Below are 6,000 nucleotides of genomic sequence, written 5' to 3'. Positions count from 1 at the left end.
TTTGAATCTCAATTTTGCTACCCAAGGATTTTGATCTAAGAGAATATAAATTTAAAATCAACATTAGGACTGTGAGTTTGAGACTAAAACCCTGGCCTTGCTGTTCCATGGCCTTAGGAGAAGCACTGGGATCAGGACAGATGGAAAGAGAGAGAGGGAGACAGACAGACAAACAGGGTGCTCTGTAAAGCAGCCAGTGGGCAGAGGAGCCCCCATGGAGTTCCCAGAACTTATCTTAGGGATTTTCCAAGTTCGTAGGCAGCCTGATCAAGTAGGAAGAATAATTTGGTCAACTCCATGAAGCGGTTCCCTCGTTTGAAATGTATGATTCTAATCCGCAGCTCATTCATCACAGCAAAGGCAGTGAATAACACAGCCCAAACTGATTTTGTTGGTAAACACCACCCAACTGTTTTCTTATTAGTTTACCTTGGCAATACCTCTCTATGATGTAATTATGTGAAGTTTCAGAGCCATATTTACTTCCATCCCACACACACCGTATGTTACCTCATCTTCCACTGCCATATTGAGAGAAAGGAACACCTCTCAGTTCCTGCAGAAACTTGAAGAATCCTATGGGAGATAAGACAGACTTTGACTCCAAATAGTTGGGTGGTGGTGAAGTGCAGGGGTTAAGACTAGGGCTTCAGTAGGAGGTCACTTCAGAGGAGGAGGAGGGGGAAAGAGGCAACCCCCAGGCAGCAAGTGACCAGGAAAGCAGTAAAGTGATGGCTACTCATTGTGAAAGAACCAAGTTGGAAACAGTTCATATCAATCCTCAGAGAGGGTTGGACAATTCTGGCCAATTTGGTACACCTGTCAGGGAAAGATGGTGGTATGGTTTGGCTCTGTGTCCCCACCCCAATCTCATCTCAAATTGTAATCCCCACTTGTCAAGGGAGGGATCTGGTGGGAGGTGATTGGATCATGGGAGGGGTTTCTCCCATGCTGCTCTCATGATAGTGAATGAGTTCTCATGAGATCTGATGGTTTTATAAGGGGCTCTTCCCGCTTTACACACTCTCTCTCTCTCTCTCCTGCTGCCTTGTAAAGAAGGTGCCTGTCTTCCCTTCTGCCATGATTGTAAGTTTCCTGAGGCCTCCCCAGCCATGCAGAACTGTGAGTCAGTTAAATCGCCTTTGTTTATAAATTATCCAGTCTCAGGTAGTATCCTCAGAGCCGTGTGAAAATCGGCTAATACAGATGGGAAGCCAGGGTCTCTCCTGGGGAACAGAGGAGCGTGCTTGAGACAGAATAGGGGGAAGTTCATACAGAATCCAAAGAGTTGCTGCCATGCTGCTGCCCAAATACAGCAGCTTCTTCAGACCTCAGGTGTCCCCCAGAGGTGCCATCTTTGAATCTAATGTGTAGATTCTTATTCAGTTGGTCTGGGTAGGGTTTGGACTTTAGAATTTTAAAAGATCTCCCTGGTGCTTCTAATGCACAGGTAGAGTTGAGAAATACACTCTTCTCAAAGAATGGTCCCAGACCAGCAGCATCAGCATCACCTGGGAAATTGGTAGAAATGCAAATTCTAGGGCCCCAACCCAGAATTACTGAATCAGAAACTCTGGCAGTGGTGCCCAGCAATCTGTGTTGTATTTAACGAGTTCTCCAGGTGATTCCGATATTTGCTGAAGTTGAACTACTACAATAGAGATGTTTGAACCTCAGGATGCTCCCACCCCTGCCCCTGCCCCCAATCTTCCTTAATTCTCCAAGAAATTCTGTCTTTGGCTACCCCATCCAGGCTAGGAACCCTGGAGGCTTCCTTGCAAGGCTGTGTAGAGCAGGTGGGGAGGGCAACTCCACAGCACTAGTCACCTGTGAGCTGCGTAGACAAGACATTTTTCCAGCAAGTAGAAGTCAAGTGTCCTGGGGAAGGTTCAATTTGCACAGAGTCAGGGTTTAGTTCAATGATTGGGCTTCCTGGACTCCCTCCTCTCCTCATCCTTCCCAATCAGTTGCGAAGCTCCCAGCTGTTTCATTAAGAAATATCTGAATCCTCCTCCGCTGATCACTGTCTATTTTCTCACTAGTCTCATGCCTCAGCCCTACTTCCTAGATTCCTGTAGGGATCTCCCAGTGGGTCTCCCTTGCTGCTGTCTCCCCCTGCCAGGCCCCATCAGCTGTCTTTCTCGACACCACTTGGCACCTGTTCCTTCCTATTCCACCATGCTTCCCATGTGAGCTTGACACAGGCACGCCACCCACCTGCACATGCATGCACACGTGCCTGCTCCACAAGATGCCGCCAGCAAATCCCGTGGCTTGTCCTGTGGGTAAAGTCCATGCTCCTCAGCCTGGTATTCAGAGACCCCCCTGCCAGCCCCTTCCTACCACTTCAACCTTATCCCTCACCAACTTGCTTCATGAACATTGTGCTCCAGCCAAACTGGTCTACTGGTAAAACCCCGATAAGATAAGCAAATAAAATTAGAGCCCATAAACCCGGAACAGGTACAGGCAGCCACAGGGTGTCCAGTGGAGACAGCTTTAGTAACTTCAAGTGCTCCGGGGTGGGAATGGGTACACTCGGGTCTTTGAATTAAATAGTATGAAAGTGAGATGATGTGGAGAACTGAATTAAGGACTCAAGGGCTCAAGAACTCACTGCTCTCTCTGCGCCTCTTCTTTTCTTTATGGTAGTTCACTCATTATATCCTTCTTAGAAAATCTAGGTTGAGAAATGATTTTATGGTTACTTTAATAAACTGATACATTTTATAGAAAATGAGCCAGGTCCTTGGATCATGGAAACAAACCTTAATTTGTGTCAGGTGTTCTCGCAGAAAGAGTGGTGCCACCTACCTTCATAAGATGAAGAGCACCATTGCTACCTGATGGCAGCTACCTAAAACACAGGCGGTAGTACATTCATTCATTTCAGAAACATTTCATGATCACCCACTGAGTGACAAGCAGGCATTCTTCCAGTCACTGGGGATACATTATTGAATCAGATATAACTCTTCTTCTCAAAAAACTTACATCTAGAGTGTTGGTAGAGGCAAACTCACTGGGTAGGATTGGGATGCTGTGGCAGGACACAGATCAACAATGGATCATCTCTGGGAGGTCCTGGAGGGCTCCTTGAGGAGGTAATGGCTACTCTAAGTCCTGAAAATGCACAGAAAGGAGTCTGCCTTTTTAGGGGAAGGTGAAGGTATAGGATGGCACAGGGCCTGTTGTAACTCAAGTGGGTGCAGGTACAAGTCAGGCTGGGGTTCAGTACAGAGATCAGTACAGACAGGGACAGAACTGGGATCAGTAAAGACAGGGGCTTGGCAAAATGTTCAAGGTATGAAGGTGTTGGCCAGGCTGGTCACCACTCTTGACCTCAAGTGATCTACCTGCCTCGGCCTCCCAAAGTGCTGGGATTATAGGTGTGAGCCACCATGCCCAGCCTCCCTGACTCAGTTCTTATTTCTATATTGCCATTCTAGGTGGAGACTGGGGCCCTACCACCTGCTGACATATTTCTTTGGAGGCAGCTGCTGCCAAAACTTCGGATTATCTTCTATTTGAGGATTTACCATTATTGGGTCTGTGCCTAGGCCATAGTGCCCCCCTTTGCAGGCAGAGTGAATATTTCTGATTTACATTGTTCATTGGAGTGTGGAGAATTGAGCCTTGATTCAAGTAGAAACCATGTTCTCAGAGGGTCCGGTTGGGCCAGTGAGATGAATACCACACACAGACGGCTCCAGTGGCTTCACAGAGCTGGGGAAGGCTGCTGGCAGCACATCTAGAGCAGACCCCCAGTAACAGCTCAGCATCCTGGGAGAGAGTTGGGAAGACTGGGTCAGATGCTGGCATACCAGCATCTCAGAGGCTAGTCCCTCTCCATCCCTGATCCCTGAACTAGCTACTGGGCTTTTTAGCAGACAGCTGCAATTGCCACCCTCCAGCCTGTTCTAATGGCTTGTTTCCTACATAGGAATTGGTGAATTGAGGACATACCCAGAATGGGACCCTACCTGTGGCAGGAATGCTATGTGCTTCCCAAAAGTATTTCCTTCTCCTCCTGGGCTGGCTCCATTTCTCAGCCTCCTTTGCAATTAGGGGTGGTCATGTTTCCAAAGAGTGTGTACACCGCTTCCAGGCCTGGCCTGTAAAATTCTTCCTCGCATCATCTTCTTTTCTTTTTTCCATTTGCCAGCTAGTTGTGGATGATCCAGCATAGGCATCCGAGGTTCCGAACGGTGGATGACAGGCTCACAAGATGGAGAAAGCCTGAATCCCTGAGTCACTGCATGGAAGGCTGCCTACTGAACATACACATTTGTGCTGTTACATGAGTGAGAGACACAATTCTGTAGTGTGAAGCTCTTGAGATTTGGGGGCCCCTCATTACAACACTTATGCTATTCATTCTTCCCCCAACTCAGTTCTTTTGTTTGTTTGTTGTTTGAGATGGAGTCTCACTCACTCTGTTGCCTAGGCTGGAGTGCAGTGGCACGATCTTGGCTCACTGCAACTTCCACCTCCCCGGTTCAAGCGATTGTCCTGCCTCAGCCTCCCTAGTAACCGGGATTACAGGCGCACGCCACCATGCCCGGCTAATTTTTGTATTTTTAGTAGAGATGGGTTTTCACCATGTTGGCCAGGCTGGTCTGAAGCTCCTGACCTTAGTGATCTACCTGCCTCAGCCTCCTAAAATGCTGGAATTGCAGGTATGAGCCACCACACTCAGCCTCCCCAACTCAGTTCTTATTTCTGTATTGCCATACTAGGTGGAGACTGGGGCCCTACCACCTGCTGACATATTTCTTTGGAGGCATCTGCTGCCAAAACCTTGAATTATCTTCTACTTGAGAGTTTCTATTATTGGGCCTGTGCCTGGGTCACAGCACCCCCTTTGCTCTGTAGTGGGACTTCCTGGTCCTGACAGCTTGCCTGGAATGCCACTTGTGACCTTGCTATCAATCTCTGGATTCTAACTTTTGCTTTTTGAGCATGCTGTCTGTCTCCTTACGCCTGCTCCCACTCCCACTCCCAGTGACTAGGAGGTGAAAAATGACTGTTTCAGGCACTAGCTTGCCTGAAAGCTCCAAGACTTGCCTTAAGGCAGTCAAGCCGCCTGCTGACTCTCCACTTTTGCAAGGAGAACTATGTCTAGTCATCAACATGTAGCCACATCCAGCCAGGAGGAGGGGCGGGAGAGATTTGACAACAACTCAGGAAGTGCTAACATCTGACAAGCTGAGATCATGAGTGTCATAAATTGATAGAGAGGCTGAAACGGGAAGGAGATAGGATGGGCCATGTGTGGTTAGCAACATCAAGAGCAACCTGTAGTTGACAACCTCATTGCTCATCTTCTGCTGACACGTACAGCCAAGTCTGAATGGTGGCATTGATTCAACTCCCCTGCTGTGTGATGGGGGCACCTGATTGATCTTGACATGCTGATGTTGGGCTATCATCGGAGGCGCTCTGTATTAATTTTAGCAATGAAAATAGATGGGTTGCAGTTACCCCTAAATAGCATGAAGTCACCCCACTGCATATAAAGCCCTTCAAGTGCTTCCCTTTCCTTTTGGAAGGAAGTGGTGCATTTTTCACAGGGTCCACTGGTTCTTAGATGTCCTGACCCTTCCTTATCTCTCCTGTGTAGGCCAGTCCTACCCTTTCCCCTGCTCAATGCCTCCCAACCACGCTGGTGTTCTCTGTATTCTTCATGCGCACCCAGCACAGTGCCAGGCACCCTGTTCACATTCAATAAATAATTCTTGGATGAACAAATGAGAGGTCAATCAGGAGATGGCTGCAATCTAGTGAGAGACCATGGAGCTGATATGTGGGTGGGTGCCTCTAAATCTGAGCCCTAAGAAACCTTGCTTGTTCACTGTTCCAGTGTCTTCCCATTGCCTAGAACAGTCCCCCATGCCGAGTAGATGCCAAGGCATTTGTTGAACCAACGAAATGAAGTAGAATGAATGGATAAAGGGAGTAGTGGCCAGAATGAGGGAGACTTCACAGGCAGGACCAGCT

Source organism: Trachypithecus francoisi, unplaced genomic scaffold, assembly GCF_009764315.1.
Source record: "Trachypithecus francoisi isolate TF-2019V2 unplaced genomic scaffold, Tfra_2.0 Lachesis_group4, whole genome shotgun sequence".
In the NCBI taxonomy this organism is placed as follows: Eukaryota; Metazoa; Chordata; class Mammalia; order Primates; family Cercopithecidae; genus Trachypithecus; species Trachypithecus francoisi.
This window is presented reverse-complemented; position numbering follows the sequence as displayed.